The sequence below is a fragment of the Dromaius novaehollandiae genome, chromosome 4 (assembly GCF_036370855.1).
Source record: "Dromaius novaehollandiae isolate bDroNov1 chromosome 4, bDroNov1.hap1, whole genome shotgun sequence".
In the NCBI taxonomy this organism is placed as follows: Eukaryota; Metazoa; Chordata; class Aves; order Casuariiformes; family Dromaiidae; genus Dromaius; species Dromaius novaehollandiae.
The window spans coordinates 30807008-30825696 of record NC_088101.1 but is presented as its reverse complement, the minus strand read 5'-3'; the positions used below and the strand labels follow the sequence as shown (position 1 = coordinate 30825696).

Below are 18689 nucleotides of genomic sequence, written 5' to 3'. Positions count from 1 at the left end.
CAATAAGCTGTGCATTGACTTACTGTGGCAGTTCTACAGCTTATCCTACTAACCTGAAACCAAAAAACACAGAGCAGTGCAGAAAGAACATCCTAATTTTTTGTGTTGGATTTGTACAATTAAAAGCAGGGGATTGGGTCAGACAGGTCTACAGATTACGTGGCTGTCATTTCACTGCTTACTTTCAGGTGGTATGTACAAGAGAAGGGGAGGAGAATGCAGAGGGAACTGGGCAGTTTTTTTGCACAAAAAGAATTATTGGATATCCTGTAGCATCAGGTGTTTTCTCTCTACACATCCTCTGAGAATAATCAGATGCATAAAACAGTGATCACAAACGTCCTGCATAATCACATTACTTTCATCTCTGGTTAGCTATCAGTTAGGTATGCTCTGCTTACAGTGCTGAAAGATCAATAAAGGATGCAAAGAGCCAAGGTTTTTGAAAGGTGTAAGTTTTGGGGGGTTTTGGCAGTCAGGTTCCAAAATACCATAAAAATTAAACAATGGCTAAAAATGGCAAGAACTACTGAGGCTTTAGAATTTCATCAGATGCAAATCATCAGCTCTGGTACACAGAAGGTTAATACTGTACTCCTTAGCCCAGGAGTGATGCATGAAAATACACAGTCAGTGACTCCAGGAAACCCATCTAAGCCCTGCATGCACATTTTTCACTTCACCAGCTACTCTGGTGGTAGCCAGTAGATCTAATTTCAGCAAGTTTGTGTTCCTGACAGCAGTCACATCAAATTACAGAATCTTCCAGACTTAGCTGGCACCTTCATCTCAGCCTTTCTATCAAATAATATGCCTGTTGCCTTCATCATGCAATCCTTAATTATCTGAAAATCAGCAGACTGCTGCTTGTGCCAGCAAAGGAAATGAGGAAAGAATAATGTTCTTTCCAATGCACATGGCTGGACACCCTTCAGAGACATCTGATTTGATTGCCAGTAACAATATTCCATTGATGTTCTTTTTTACATCTATGGCTTAAGGCCCTTTTCCTAAAGAATTAGCTTATGCATGCACATATTAAAACCTGCATGACTTTTTTCCTCTTGGTGACAGAGACGCTGTGGATTTTAGTTCTGATTTTCCAACAGGTGCTGCTTGGTGTGTAAGTATGATGTGTCCCTAGGGCCACTGCACTGCGTATATAAAAGATTAGGAGAATGGGTGAAGACTGTTTACCAAAGAAGCATTCTGTGCCTAAATCTCAGGGGATACTCACAGAATATTTTGTACCAGTCCAAGACAAAGGTGTTCTAATTCTTTGGAATCAGAGACAAACCCCAAAGGGGATCAAGGTCAACACAGCAAACCGGGCAATCTGTCAGCAACCTAATTACATTCTATTGACCCAGAAGAAATTCTAGAAGCAAAACAAATATCTCTGGATGCTGGAACAGTATCTATCAATTTCTGGCCTCTGGGTCTTGTCATTACCTGACATCTCCACTGCTAAAACCACTCTTTAGGAATCTTCTCCTCATTTCTGTAACTTGATTATTTAGACTGAATGCTAGTATCTAACGTAAACTGCTCTGAGCTAAATTCTAGCAGGCTGCCTCCTACAAGGAAGTTTGTTCCTTGTAATACCCTACCTCTCATTAACAATGTAAATATTTTAAAACGGGCCTTCTTTGGAAATCACAGTGATACTTCCTATTCATTGCAACACATTTCAGGAAACCTGGCCTGAAGGAAAATCTGAGGATTTGTATCTGCCTTAGTTATAAAAGGACCAAACCTCACCAACTTAACAAATGGGTAAGTATAATAGTTTAAAAAAAAAGAGAGAGAAAAAAAGAAAAGAAAACTATGCAAAGACAAATTAACCAGTTCTGTAGCAGATATACAACAGATCTCCTTTTTTCTTTCCCCCCCCCCCCATCGGTATGTTAACAATTCAGGTTATAAGCTCTTTTGGACAGGGATCTGTGTGTTGATTTGTTCATAGGAAACTAGCCTACTTTTGTGTACAGTATCAGTTACAAAAATGTAATCAATCTTATGCATGAGGAATATGCTTTACAAATGATTCTTGCTGGCAGCCCAGCAGAACTGCTCTTTTCAAGGATGTCCACTTGTACATTGAGGATAGCTGCAGAATAGAAACAAGAAAACTGCATTGGAAAGATAAAAAGAAATGGAGTATGAGAATTGTCTTTCTCCCACAGTCTGATGACTTTTCAGGGTGAGAGAAGTAGAGAGTGCTATTGGCAAGAAATGAATATTAAAATATAAAATAAAAGGTATGGTAGGTCAAATCTCAGATCTGTGAAGCACTACGAGTGTGAACTTTAAAAAGCACTCAGTTGTTACAACTGAATTGAACTGAACATTCTGCATTTCTTTTTGTTTATTGCCTCATGCTACAAATATTCCCTAATTCCAAATCTCAGCCACATGCAGGAAAATATATTTGTGCTGCAATCTAAATGGACTAATAAAAACAACATTCAACCATTTGGAACGGAAATATTCATGAGATACTCAGGGAACAATGACACTGAATTGCCTCAGCTATCCTAAAGGAACAAGAGTCAAGAAAACACAGGAGTAACTAGAAACTATTCTACTGTGCCTTCAAAGTTTCGTTCTTTATTTTTCTTTTGCCTTTTGCTCCTCTTACTTCAAATCAAGCACCTTCATTCCCATTTAGTAGATACTATACCTGGCTACCCAGCTGGCTCACATCCATTTATTTAAATTTTGGCCTGTGAAGTTAAATTACTGTGGGGAAAAAAAAATAGGAAACTGTTCTGCCTAGCCGAGTGAACTTCCTTTGCCACAGTAGAGTCATATGGCCAGATGACAAATATATGTGAATGTGTGCATCTTCACATGAGTCCCAGTAATTGTTCAAATCAATATTAGAGGTTTCCTAAAATCTAATGATTAGTATCTCATGGAAAGTTGTCTCTCTCTTGCTTGTTAAAATTAAAAAATTTTATTGTGTTCAGAAATAGCAGTAGGCTCAAAGTACTTGAGAAACTTTTATTGACTGACCATTTCCTACTTTAATGAAACATACAACCTAAATATGATAATCAGTTTCCTAATTAAAATTGCAAACAGTATAACTAAGGTATCTTACATCATTATTTAGAAATGTGGGTCAGTGCTATTCTTGCTAGGAGTGAACATGTCGGTTCTAGGAATATTTCGCACTGGGGGCAGTTACCTTAAAACTACTGTAGCTCTATGCCTAACACTTGTATGACTTCTGAAGCTAAAGAGGATGTTATCTATGCCTCTTCAGTATCTGTCAGTCTGGGTGACCATTCCTAGCATCTACCTAGCTGTCTGTAACAGCGAATACAGCTGTCACCTATCCTTTCTGGCGGATATCCTTTCTCATGACAGAAGACGGAACATACCGGCAACAGGATACAAGAGGTCCCTTCATTCTCTGTTTGCCTTCCTTATTTGCTTAACTTACATTCTTCCTCTCAGTAACATGCTGCCTATGGTAGGAAAGCAGCTAACACATCAACACAAAATAAAACATATAATCAGTGTGGTAACTCTGTAATAAATGGAAGTAGGAGACATTTTGCAGAATGCAATCTAATTTTTCAGTAAGCCTTTGTTCAACCTTCACCATTTTAGGTGAGGTTCCAACTGTCAAGGCCCACCCTTAACCCCAGACTACAACCTTCAGTTTCCCAGATCCCTCTGGTATCACAACCTACGCTGCCTGCCCTAATCCTCTTTACACACCGTATTAGAGTAAAGATTGCTCTGTCTCAGCCAGCTTGCCTTCTTCCAGGTCCTTCCTGCTTCCCAAAGCTCCCACCGAAGCACCCTGCACCTTTCTCCATACATCAGCAGCCTTCTGCACTGCGTAGCCAGCTCTCTGATGCCCTAGTCAGGGCTTCTGCACCAACACCTTCAAAGATTTTTTAAGTCAGCTAATACTACTATCATTCAAAAACACTTCTCTAAACCCAAGATCTGTTTCAAACCACTTAAATTCTTGTCCAGTGTTAGGCATTTGAATACCAAGAAAAAATAGATTTGAAGTGATTGACTGTAAACTCAACTGTAGTTTTTTAGTAAACCTGAGAAAAGAAAGTAATAGTCAAGAAAAAAATGTTTTTTGTGTTTTTGCTCTAGGAAACTGATTTTTCCTATTGACTCGTTATTATCAAGTTTTGACACCTTCATTCATGTCACTGATCACTTTTTGTCAGTGTAAAATGTCTCCAGCCAATTTATTACAGATTTCAATCCGTAAATAATCTTCAGATAGTATGTACTATTCAGAGAACTCTCATGGATACAGGATACAAATATTAAGAGAGGATTTGGAACTTGAAGAACTAAACAGAACTAGGTTACCTGTGCTTATGTGCTACTTAGTTTCATATCACACTGGCACATGCTTACAGCAGTACATTTAAAACAGGATCTTAGCGTTTTTGCATCAAAGCAGCATTGGTAAGTTGATTTGGTTTGATCCAGACAGAATTTCCTCCTTTTTTGTTGGCAACCCAACTTGCCCCCAAAGCCCTCTATTTGCACAGACTTAATTATGTGCTGTCAAACATCTTTAGGTGTCTTCCAAACTTCCAGATTAGAAGCTCTAATGGAATTTTTGGCTCATACTTTGTTCCACCCTGGCTGCTTTGCTGACTTTATACCATGTATTCTCTGAAATGTTTGCAAATCACTCTGGGATTTCAAAAGCCATTGAAAGATATGAGATTGTGTAGCCTCTCCCTCAAATGTGGTCTCCAAAACTAAGCCAGGCAAAATTATTCTTCCCAATTTCACAAAAATTGAGGAATATTGTGAGAGAAAACATGATCATTTGTTTATCTCGTATTTAGTCAAAATAGCTTTGCACACAGTCAGTGTCACCGCTGACACAGGCACTAATAAGAGGGTTGTTTTGTAAGAAAAATATTTATTGGAAAAAAAAGTTTAAAAATGAAGTGGACTTGAAGTTATCTTACAGTGAACGCAAATAAACAAGAATCAAGTGTCTGTTTCCATTTTCTGAAGGCATCCTGGATAATTAAAAAGTGAAGTATTATTTCATTTTATATTGTAATAATTAACCTATAGACCATGTTTGATTCAAAGTGTGTTTCAGGACTGCAAATTTAAAACAGCCACAATTTTTTTTTTTTATCCTCTGTGTCTATTTCTATTAACAGAAAACCTTGAATTTGGCTCATTTAAGCCAGCTTAAATTTGTGTTCACTATCAACAAATACAAGTATTTATATTAGAAATCTGATTTGAGAAATATCATAATTGAAACAAAGACATATCACTTATATGTCCGATTTTTTAAATCCTGTATTCATAGTGAACTATGCACAAACTGACCCATCATAATTTATTTATGAAAAGAGTGTATAAGCATAAAATTAAATGAGAGACAATTAAAAACAAATCACAGGACTCTAAACAACCTGGATAATGATGATTTATCACCCACTAATTTTCTGTAATTTTTAACTCTTCAGAAATTTTTTTGTTATTTTGGTAAAAGAACTGTTCAAACCATCAAATCTCAAAAAAAAACTCGCGTGATCCTCTGTCTCATAGGCCAAACCTGTTCAATGAATAAACTTCCCAATATAGAGAGATGCATGAGAAATTAATTTTGCTTTCTTTGTCTCTTCTTTGAAGAGTACTGCTGCTCAGAAGTTCACGGCAAACAGTGATCATATTAAGCCTTTATCTACTGAGTTACTGGAACTTTAAAATTAAATGTGTGCTGTAGATGATACCTTTGTCTTTTAGGTATCTTTCATGATTTTTCTGCAAAGACAAAGTCAGTTCTTCTTTATAACACATCTGGAATTGTAAGATACCTGTGCTGCATAGCAGAAGATGGACATTCTTTCTCTGCCTCATATCAGTAAATCAACTCAATTACAGCATGATGAATGTTTGGCTCAGTGTAACATAAATTTGTCTAGCAGCTGATACTACGTAAATCAAGACGTCTGGGTGCCAGCTCTCTCAACACACTGCACTCAGTGCATACCACAAATCCCATCCCAAACACAGGTTTGCTTCCTCTCAGTGAGGAAAATTACTAACATGAAGTATGAAGACCTAGAAACACCCATTCTGCCTCTTCACTGAGCTTGCTATCAAGCACAGCTAAAAATGCAGCCATTAAATATGATTATAGTACAAATTACAACTTACAGAATACACTTCAGAGTTTACACTCTATTTGCTACTCCATTTCAACATAAAGAACAAACTGGAAGATCAATAAAGCCATTATGTTCTTTCAAAATACGAATTCTAGATATCTCTCTGACACTTCTATTAATATTTCGCTAAGTTTAAGTCATTCAGATCTAGTGTTTAGCTTAAGCCGTCTCTACACAAAATCAAGTCATCTATCTATACACCCAGGCAAAGAGTGGCCAATGCTGTGATGAGCTCCATAAAATTTTCTTTTCAAAAAAGTAATATACTGACTTCTGAGTATGTGGCAACGTCAACGAGGAATGATGCAACCTTCTAAATATTATAAATGAAGATGCCCTTTTAATAATTTATAAATGAGTCCCATGCAGGAGGACCCAGCATGCTAAGGATTAGCAAAAATACAGAACTGTTAAAACCATTTACATGCTAACAGTTCAGTTAGATACACTATCCTAAGTAATCCTTCAACTTCAAAACTTCTCTCAAAATGTTTAAGGGTGTTTACCAATGTCCTCATTTAGGCTTGAGTTGGATATGCATCAAGCAATTAGATATTTGAAGTAGCTGTTAGAATTGTTAGCTGGCTTCCTCTTCTCAAAAGGCCAAAGTAGCTAACAATGCATAATAACTAAATATTTCATATCAAAAAGGATATGCAGATATAATTACTGCTGCAACCTCATCAGACCAGCCAAACCTAATTCAGTGTCAAGCTGGAGTTACAAAAGGGTTATGATATTTCCCTTAAAAACAGGAATTCAACTATGGTGACACATAGACAATAAGACAACCTCAGAAGCAAGATGAACATGACTTTTATGTTGGTCTATGAGTAATGTTATGAAAAAAACCCAGTCCATTTACATTATTCACATTATTGAAATTAAAGCACAATTGACTTATTCAGCCTGTAGCCAAGAAAGAAAACTTTGTAGAATATTTCCTCCTTTATTACCATGTACTTAAAGTAATTAATAACCCTTTTATTTATTTTTACCTCTGAATCAGATATGGGAGGCTCTCAGAAGTCTTATCTCTTTTCATTTGTAGTTGTTTTTCTAATTACTAGTATTACTGAGTATCCTGATTATTATTATATTGATCATTAAAAATGAATCTTCTGGATTCTGTTTATAGAAACAATCAAACTGCACAGATAGATGAAAGCAAAAGAGTGTTAGATATTCAGAAATAAAGATGAGCAGGAAATATTATTTTTGTTCCATTAACTTTCTAAATTTGAAATGGCATTCTTCATTTCAGATCACACTGAGACAGACCTTTCCAGATTTTGTAAAAGTCTCACCAGAGAAAAAAATCTGTTTCTTATCTAGCCTTAGTGTGTATTATGTAAAGAGACTACACATATTTCAGAGATGATGTCAGCCTCTCAGATATCAGCATGTATTAAAGCAAAAGTCTGATTCTTAGGAATAAAAGATGTAAAGATGATACAAACACATTTTCTATTCTGTTTATCATCCTGCAGTTTTCATAATTTCTTATTTAATACAGCAATTTTTTCATTTGGAATCATCTCAAAAAGAAAAGATAATCAGCCCAACATTATCACTTCTCATTATTTCTAAAAGTGGCTACCCATCTTAAGTTAGAATAAGGATTCTTCTTTCACCTCTTCAACACAGCTCTGTCATTTCTGATATATTTATGCTGAATACTATTGATTCTTTTTTAATCTAAAAATGTAATGGTGTTTCAACTCAATTCCTGCCACCTTACTTCCTATGTAGAGCAACAGAGCTATGTTAATGCCTACTGTGGTAACAATGCAGAATTTGCTCAGATTTTACTATTAAGAGACACTAAACTCTTTAAGTGTAGCATGTTAATCATGTTCTAATTCTTCATCCCTCTCTTTTGAACTTTCCTCCATTCCTTCCTCTGAATCTGCTGACAATCCCATGCTGCTGAATATAATTACAGTTCCTAGAAATGTTCAGGATAGATTTTATCTTGCTAAGGGAGTCCTCCTAATAATATTTAAATGTACAGGGAATATCTTAAACTGATTGGCAGCCAGTCACCTTTTCCTCAGCCAAGACAGCTATTTAGTATTTTAATTTCTTCTTTTAAAAATACAAGAAAGAATGCAGAAATTTAAAAAAGCCTTTAACCCAACCACAGTTCCAATCTTCCTTTCCACGGAAGCAATGGTGACTATGCCGTGTGCTAATCAAATACCATTCACCCAAAGAGATGAAATTCTAGACTTACAAATTTACAAGTTACAAATGAAGTTTCTGTTGGTTTTAGTAAGATCTGTTTTTCGTTGTTTCAGATTCATTTTCTGGTATTTGGCATTGCTGTGCCATCAGTTTGAAGGGGAAGATATGACAGAATGGCTGGCATAGTATAGCCCACTCCTACAGATGACCTGAATAGAGCTATTCAGATTTGCACTTTCACATCACTATAACTTTGCTGCTCCGGCAGCATATAATTTACTATAACCTCCACAAGCAGATAGGCTGTTAGGGGTTTTATTGTTTTTAAAAAGCAAATACGAAAATCAGTTCTGCTTTTCAGTATTACAGTCGTGTTCAAAACACAGTCAGTGCTACACAGTATTGAAAACAATCTTTCATCTCATAGTCTGAATTGAGGAATCAATGCATGCATCTTGCAGTATCCAGATTATCTGTGGGATGAGATGAGCTCACGCATCACTGCATCCACTCCACTCTTACTGAAAAGGACATCAATGTGCTCTAGCTGGACTCCTAAGCTGGACTGTCAGAGGACCTGAGCTGAATGACATCCCCTAGTCTAGATATCACCAAACAGAAAGACTGAATGAGGGATTTAAAAACAGAGAAGTGCAGGGAAAGGTATTACGTGTTCTCAAATGTATTTATTTGCTTTCATTAAAAAAAGAAGAAAAAAAAAGAAAGAGCACAATCTGAGTTTGAGAATACTTCAGGAGAGGTTCAGGAGAGGGTGGCCAGATGACAGGGACTGTAAGCTACATTACATCTCATAAACATTTCAAATACCATAAAAATTAAACAATATCACATAAAAGCAGAAAAAAAAAACAGCTTCAAGTGAAAGTTATGTGACTGGAAACTGAAAATATCCTCCTTACATGCTGTATTATGTCTTCTCTTTTCCTGCATGTAAGTTTCATTTTACTGTTTATGCCACTTGTATATTTTTTCAGTATCACTCACATGAGTGGATTAAATTCTGGGAGCTCTGAATAATGGTTTAAAACCACATATATGAGAACATATTTCATCTGTAAAATCACAGTACTGCATAAGAATTTACTAGAGCCTAAATGGCTTTTCAGGTTTTATTTTCAATAGAACTTTGTCCATTCCAAAGCTCAGTGATCTAATGATAGCCCAATTAACATATTGTGCAAAACAAGCCAGAGTGTCATTCAACTTGGCCAAATGTATAGGTATATAAAGCACAGAAAGAAAGCCTAAAGTACCAGCCACAATAAGCCAGGTGGTGTGGTGAACTGGAAATAAATCAGACAGAAGATAAACTATTGAAGTGACCATCATATTTCTGAGGCATCTGCAGGGCCAGAATAAATTCTGAAAATTTTCCAGACATTTTGAAAAATCACAAGAGTCTACATAATGATTTCACTGAATTATTCCAAAAAGCTAACTATAAATTTTCTGTAATGAGAATATCATACTTACAATAACTATATTTTCACAATCACACTAGCAACATTTCAAATATTTAACATTTGGATTTCATTTATAGAAGGTACTTCTTAAATGTTCACAACTTAAAAATGTAAAATAATATAAATAGTGTTTCCCATTGTTTCTGTAAATACGCCTAATTGACTGCTTGAACTATGTTGCAGAAAAAGCCTCACTGGAATGAAAATTTTAGTATTGTCAAACTTTTTATAACTGCTCCATATTTGGGGTATATCACTCTGCATCCTTGCCATTACTTACTTTGCACAGATAATTATGAAAAACAAAATCCAAAAACCTGAAAAATATTTTTGCATTATAGACGCTTACAGTATAACAAGCAGAGAAAGATGCATAGCATAAATCCCTAAATAAAAATGCACTGTGTATATGTATTCCACAAATAAAGTATCAGCCCATACCATATACAAGCAAAAATCTCTAGAGTGAAAATCCCATCAGAAATCCAACAAAACAGTTTGGAAAGTTGAACAGGATATATCAAACCTTGAATTAGAAATAGAACTACAGTGTTGCAATGACCAAAAGACACCTGATATAAATGCTATTTTGAGCAATATATTTATGAATTGATTTATATATTAACACTCTACTAGCCTACTAAAGTCAAAGTAATACAACCATATGATGTAGGCATTTGAATCACTATCATTATAAATAGGAAGTATCTGAATTAACTAAGCTGCAGCCAGAAAGCGGCCCTTTTACACAGTTTTGTTAATGCATGAATAAAAATACTACAATACCAATTGGAAAAAAGTATACTGAATGTCACCATTCTGTATTATATGGCTTTCCATAACACAGCTTTGGTCTAAAATCATGGCCAGCAGATAGTCATTGCATCTATAAATATTCATAACATTCACTGTGATACAGGAAGAAGGTGGCCTTGAAGAGACCTTCTTCCTCTAATGTGTCACACTGCTTTTCATCCTCCTTTTTTTTTTCCTTTTTAATATTTAGGAATCACTATAGATCAAACCCCTTATTTCAAAAAATCCCATGAGACCTTTTGGGGAAAAAAATGGACTATTTATAAATTCAAGCATTGATTCTAGCAGTCAAACACTATCAGTCAAATTTAGCTCATAAAGCACTAAGATTATAAATTTAAAACATGCCTTGTCCTTAATATCTACTTACAGCAGACAAAGATCTCAGTACAAAACAGATCAATATTTTGGGGGGTCAGCAAAGGATACCAAGTATCACACTGTAGGTATTTATTTATTTTAGACAATTGAACAATTGTTCAGGCGCTCTGCAATGGAATAAAAGTATTGCTGCACTAGGGTCATAGATTAGAAGAGAGCATGCATCTTTCTTTACTGCCCATCTTATACTTGCAGAGAAACTTCTCTGAGGCCATAACTAAAAACTTACTTTAATAAACTTATTCTTAAGGTTTCAGCGATAGCCATCCCCATGTGGTATGGAGTGTCTTTTTCACAGAGAGGCTTGCTTTATTTTTATTACATCTGGATACAGATGTAGGGGAAAGAAGTGTTCACAAGGGAGGGAACAGCAATGTTAGTAATTAACTTATCCTTGTTATGAAGAAAATAAAATCAGATCAAAGCCTATGGTAATAATGAAAGCCATGTGGTTGCTGTATGTACTTTCCCCAAAGTTGGAATTTCTTGAAATATAGGTTGTCAAATATTTCATGAAATTATGCCCAGATACAAGAAATTATATAAATCCAAACACAGCTTGATTTAAATAGAAAACAATTGAAAAAACAAGTCTCTCTCTGTCTCTCTGGTAATGCCTGGTGTTACACCAATTCAATAAGGGGTTTATACATCTGAGAGTTTTGACTGGGGAGAGTGGAGGTGTTTTTAAATGAAGTATTAAAACTTGTAACATTTATATTGCTGTGAAGAAATTTCATTCAGCTTCTGTAAGTATGCAGCTTACTATGAACTCTGGCAAAAAACAGATCCTGAAACAGAGCAATAAATTCTCTACTGTCATTCATTGCCTCTCCAATTACCGAGCTTCGAGCCACTTCTCAGAGGAGTAAGAAACATGAAAGACAGCTATGTGAATGACTGATTAACATGGAAAAGATCATTTCATGAAGATTAACTTGTATTCCTAACAAGATCAAAAGTGTGCATTAAATTATTGTTATGATAATTACCTTTCCCAGAATTTGTCTTATTGTTAAAAAGCAATAATATGGTACCTTAAGAGGCAGAATAATTACACTTAACTGCTGTAATTAATAAGTTAATTCTGAGGCAAAATTGATTCATATCATATTATGTAACTGCTGGCATTTAAATTTTTACTGTAATATTTGAATACATTTAAAATCAAACATTGTTAATATTCCTAAACCTTTACTTTAGTAAGGTCAGAGAATAAATTCAGTTCAGGAAGACGACCATTTCATTTCTGCATCACGGGATTGGACTGTCTACAACTGAGGAGAAGTGAGCAGAGGCTAAAATTTGTACCTACAGCTTTTGGGACTCTTTTTTTTTTTCCTTTTTTCAGTGGGCGTCATTCTGAAGTTTTTCTTCACTATTAATCAAAGAAGTTTTGCCATGAAACATGAAAGCTTTTGTTTCACTTTTTAGAGAGAGATTTAATCCTCCATTCTGCCCTTAAAGATATGACAGAATTTGTAATTTGATGACATCATTTAAGCAGTACATTTCATTAATTGCCTTAAGATTTATTTTTCTCTGATGACCTGCAATGCTATTTCTGGCTGATCTTCAGCAGGCCATAAAATGCCAGAGTGATTTCAGTCATGTTTTTAATAAACAATTCATTAGAGTACTATGAGTATAAATCAACTCCCAGACCACCTGCATTTCACTGCCAATAGTTCTAGAAGATGTCTAAATCATACAACAGAGCTCTCAGTGTCCTTATTATATAGGAAGTCATACAGGTCACCATTTTTGTGAAGGCAATATGCACACACAGTTTTTACTATGTCACATCATGATATATAAAAGATTTATTGCAAATAAAAACCACTCAGCTTGTTAGCATCCCAGATATTTCACGGTTTTTGGATTCACTGGCTTTGAAAATGTCTTCCTCAGACATTGAATACAGAAACACTTCTACTTTGTTAGTCCTTCAGAATGAGGAATCCCACTTTTTCAGTATGAGAAGTACATTTTCGATTGTGTTTTTAACACCTAAGTAAATTTCTTCCCAATTAGTCTGCAGAAAAATTTTGAATTGGATGGATCATCTTGATAAAACAGAACTTTTCAGCTATAATAAATCAATGCTATAAGAATACAATATTTCTTGAATATGTGTGGAATAAATTAAATAAATAATACCTGTACAAATCATTCCACATCTGGAATTGCATACCACTTATATCTCTAGGCTCCATTTAAGAATTCAAAATTTGGCAGTTATGGCTATTCCTCTTATCTTTGCTTGCAAAGGTGCTGAAAACTTAAATAGTAGTAGTTGGAGTCAAACATAACATAAGTGGATGCAGATTTATTTTAATTAATTTTGTAAAACTGACTGCAAATGGAAAAAAAAAAAGACCTGTCTTAATAAACCGATGGCAACTCGGCTAACCTATGCTGAAACTGTTATGTTTCTTTCTTGCAATAACCTCTGCAGACAAGTCCAGTGAGCTCCTCTGTGATTTTATACCAGGCAGAAAGGCTACAAAATTGATCTTCATTACATCCAGACTTATTCACATCTAAAGCAAATCAAACAGTCTATCCATAATACACATACATTAAGCTTTTTATTACTGCCCTGTATATGGCCAAATAACAAAAGAAAAATAAGGTTTGTGAGAATCCTTTGGATATTTATTATCTGTGTATTACAAGATTGTGACCAAGTCTTCAGGAAGGAAAATATCTGAAAAAAATAGGCAAAAGTACAGTCCTTTATAATAAAATCTTTTCAAACAAGGACAATGTAAAATGTTTTCTCAACTTGGAATTATTAGCATAGTGGCATACTATTATAAACTTCAGCTCATTGCCTTCACATAAGACAATGGTGTACCTCATGTATAAAGTATAAGTAAAAAGTCATGTTAGTTTTCTTAATAAAAAAGGAAATATGGGAAATATGGGAAATATATTTCTCCTTTATAAGTTTCAAAGACTTGTTTCTCTGAACAGTGTTTTCTTCTACAAAAAACTAATTACTCTAATCAATGCCTTTCATTGTTAATATAGCCCATAATGATTTTAAGAGATCAAAAGTTCAACTTTGCATATTTTGCTAACTTTACTTTTTAGCAGACAGTTACAAAAATCTGTGGCTCATTAGGCTGTACAGACTGATTTGAAACTGAAGCACCAATTAATCCAATAATAACATAAAGGAGTATTAATTATCTGCAAGAGTCTCAACTCTGCTCAATGATTATTCCCACCATAATTACCAGGGTATGCAGGCCACTGATTATCACCAAAAGTAATTAAGAACATCCCAAAACACCACAGAATCAAGGGATCATGATAAATCTTTCAGATCATGTCTATCAGGCTGTGACTCACCCAAGGGCTCACTAGAGTTACAGTGGAGATGTGGAGGCTGTCATGCCTGAGCTTAAAGTAGTATCTGAGAACAGAGGATAGCTCGTAATCTAAAACTGAAACTCTCTGGGCCCAGATTGTAAAATTAATTGCGCTACTCAAGATGCATAGGAAAATGAAAGCAAGTTTCACATTTCAAAAAACTATTTCAGAAAAAAACACAATAAGTGTTCTCTTATTTGAAGGAAACAGTTGTGTTTGAACTATTTTCAGCACAGAAGACATTTTTAACACATGCAGCTTACTTAGTTCTTACACAAATCAAGGATGTTGGAAACTGCTTTTAGACTCAAGCACATCACTCAGTTTGGTAAAGAACATATCAAACTGTTTTATCAAATAGGTATATGTAAACAAAAAAATCCCCAAACACAAGTGTCTGAGAAAAACTTCTTGTAGTAACACGAAGAAAGGTGCCCAGAAATAAGTTAGATGAAGTAGGCATAAACATTACAATTGTCACTGTTAGACTGAGGATAAGGTGCCTCCTTACTTTTACAAAGCTGCGTTTCCATTCTAGCCTCCCAAACCATCCACCTAAGTCTCCCCGCATCTAACATGCAGATCCCATCTTCTCTTTCCCCCACATCAGAACAACCCAAATTACTTGCAGCCTGACCCTGCTGCTCCTGACATAACTGGTTAAACTCCCAGTTGGATAATCAAAGGTACCATTTTCATTTCATGCGGTGCAAGTGAAACCACACAGAATTCCATTGTTAACAAACATACATCTCAGAAAATAACAAAAACGCCTTGTAAAAAGGGACTATTTCAAGCCTACTTGGATAAACACTAATGAAAAAGTGAATGACTAATGAACACAGCTTTTTGATGAAGCACTGCTGCCCATCATACAGAAGTACATATTCTCAGACCTAATATCATCTCTCCCTCTACAGAGCATGCCCAATACTCAGACTTTGTTGTCAAGTCGCCTTTATAACCGGAAGTCCGAGGTTTTCAGAAGAAAGGATAAAATACCTCCGAGCCACAAGCACAGAATTTAGTCCATGGAAAAGAGGTTATATTGTTTTCCCGAGACATTTTTTGTGTGTAAACAGTAACACAATGTCCATCTATGTTCACTTAGATATACTAAACTCACTGTACTGATTATAACATTAGTACTTACCACAGCATCTCTTTCATCTAGGCCTATGTACGTAAAGGTTTCATACATACTTGCATTACAGGAAATCAGCCATACAAACAAGCAGACAATATAACACAGAGAGATGGCGGAAGCCTGCAAAGTCTTTTGATAAACTTTGCTTATCAAGAAAGTGTGCAAGATGAGGTTTCTGCTCCTCGAAGGCCAATTTTGTCCACGTCCTCATGTTCCCCCTTCTAAGACTCATCATTAATCTTTTGCATTCTACAATCCATTTGTTATTCTATAACTGAATCCACCAACTAGAGGCCTGACCCTCCCAGGACAAATTAAATGCCTACATATACGCTAGCCAGTGAGTACTTTATTCAATTTCTACTGGCATGAGAGGACTTGGGGGTTCCAGACTAATGTCTCAGCACTCCGTATGACTTCAAAAGGAACATTTAAATACCTGAAGTTCAACACACAAAATCTAGCTTTCAAACCTGGTGTTCATACTTCAATGTATTACTGATAAACAACATTGCTGATATGATAATTTCATTTCTTTAAATATTGTTTTTTTCTCATTAAAATCCCTGAGAATCAATAAATAGATTTGGAGATAAAATAAAGCAGCTGTTACATGATAAATGAAGTAGGCTATTACAAATATGATGAAGTTTAAAAATTGTAAAGGGTTCTTTACAGGTGCTAATTTTACTACTTGAATGAAATTAATAAGACTCTCCATAAAACAGCAGGAGATCCTTAGATTACATCAGTAATCAGCAAGAAAATTTACTGTCGATTCATGAAGCATGAAATGTTTGTGTAATGTATGCAAAAGTGGTACTTTATTCTCTGCAGTGAGCAAATCTGAGTCGTTATAACAGAAAAATATTTAATAGTTTGAAAACTCTTGAGGCACAGTTTTAAAAAGTTGTTCAAGTGTGATTAATTCAACTCAATATAAACTAACAGTGAAAGAAGGACCACCTTATTTTAACATCCAGTATGATCTATTATTAAAATAACCATTTAAAGTTGAACAAAGGATATATAGACAACTGCCAATCCAACTTGGTGTCTACAGAAGTAAGATTTAGGAGAATAACCCCTACAAATTTGGTAGTTAGTACATTAATCAGAAAAACTAAACTATTTTTGTATCTGATATTCCCAAAACAGCATAGAGGTAAGTGGTAAATTTAGCATTTGAATATAAAGATATTCAAATTATTTCATGCAAATGTACCCATTCTGATTCTTTAAGGAATGTTTCAGGTTACCATGCAATGAGAATGTGTTGTTTGCATAGCCTATTTAGTTGGATAGCTATCAATGGACTTTTATCACACACCACTTCTTGGCTGCTTTATGTATAATGTATTTATTTACATGACAACTTACCAGTGTAAAACTCATGTATGCTTTACGAACCATATCAGATGAGGAAGTTCTAATAGTAGTCCCAGAGAGGAAATTCTCTCCCATTTGTGCTATTAAATTCTCAATAAATTATGCCCTCTAAAATACAGTGTGTAGCCCAGGTTTTATCTCTTTTCAAAAATCTGTTTTATTACTATGCACTATGGAATCATGAGTTTATTTGTGTTCAATACTTTACATTTAATATTTATTGATTGCTGTAATTAGTTGCTTTTGTTTCGTACTTTGGGGTTTAATTAAGTGGACTAAAAGTGTCAATACACTGCAGCTGTTCAACTGACATACAAGTGAAACAAAATAATACTTCAGCTTGACTAGTTATTAATGTTCTGTCAATGAAACAAGCAGCGGGACTGTATGGCTCAGGGAATTAGTAGTAATAACAGAACACAGAGCCTTTCATTTTTAGGCTAACTGTCCCAGCTCAGCCTAGATTAACAGTGCCTAAAATGATTGCAGTCTAAGGGTGCTCAGTTCCTCATGTCGCACATGTTACATGACATGAGATTACTAATAACACTTTAGTTTCTGGTGTCCATACAACAAGAACCATCACCAAGTGACACCCTGTGCAAAGTATGCTTAGCTAGGACGATGCACAAAGACATCACCTGTTTCTGCTCATGTCCTGAGCAGAAGTGAGCAAACTGTGCCCAGCCTCTGAACTGACTGAAAGCCACATGGCTGTGTTAGTATAGGGGTAAACCAGAGAGAACTTATCCAACAGAGAAGCAACAAATAACGAGCTGGAGCTTGTGAGCATAAAAACATGTTCACGTGCTTTTTGGGTTGGATCAGTGTCATATTCTGCAGGTCTATAGCGTGGGTGACAGCAGTATACAGCGTGGATACATCCGTTGGCAGTTCGGTACAGTGTTGGTGCCAAGCAGTCTCGGGGACTGATCTGTGCTGTGAGCTTCGTAAATATTCTCCCTGTTACAGGGCTAAGACCAGGCAACATAAATAGACTCTTTGCTGCAGAGCATGCTACACTTGTCAATTAGAAAAAAAAGAAGATCTTCATTTCCAAACTTTGGCACTTCTCAAGAATATTATATTAAAATATACTCAAAGAAAGAGCTTATCTTTGTTCAAGTTAATTTGGATATCTTCTTTCATATTAATAGAAATTTGCTGTGGCAGAAAAACCTGGCCCCAAATATTTATTAAAATCCAGTTTCCTTACTTAAAATATGACGCACATTAACAGATGTTACTAATTCTAGCATAAATATATATTTATTTTCAATCTATTTTATGCAGGTTCTTCTACAGTCATCGCTTGTATATCATCTGAACACCTATCATTTCTAATATCCAGTTGATTAACCTACCCTAAACTGTGGATGCCCACAAACTGTCCATCACTAAGCAAAAGGCTTACAGTGAAACTTCATTTGTCAGTGTTGCAGGCTATCCACAAAGTTGCTGGCATCTTTATGGGCATCAATAGCAGCTACTAGCAAACCATCCTTTCCCAGCCCTTCACTGTTTTCCTTTCCTACACAAGGCAATTTGTCACTGACCAGCTTCCTTTCAAACTTCCCAGTCTCTCCCCTTATCTAAAGACAGCATTCAGTTACAAATGTCCCCAAGCCACTTAATTTTGAAAAAGCTGGCTGACCTGGCTCTCAGTGTCTTGTGGTAGTCTCAGAACTTTGGAAATACTCCTTTTTGCCA

General features: G+C 35.5%; 1 long non-coding RNA gene across 2 annotated transcripts in view; it reads left to right on the top strand.

Annotated features, from left to right (window-relative positions):
- LOC135328188 (uncharacterized) overlaps nt 1-16141 on the top strand; it is a 36951-nt gene extending 20810 nt beyond the window's left edge. The window contains exons 5-6 of one of the 2 annotated variants that reach the window (XR_010388953.1): nt 1695-1776; nt 15364-16141. This is a non-coding gene — a long non-coding RNA (uncharacterized LOC135328188). Of the gene's footprint in view, nt 1-1694; nt 1777-3781; nt 5456-15363 lie in introns of those variants that run through there. The other variant, XR_010388954.1, reaches the window with a different exon arrangement.
- The last annotated feature ends 2548 nt before the right edge of the window (nt 16142-18689 follow it).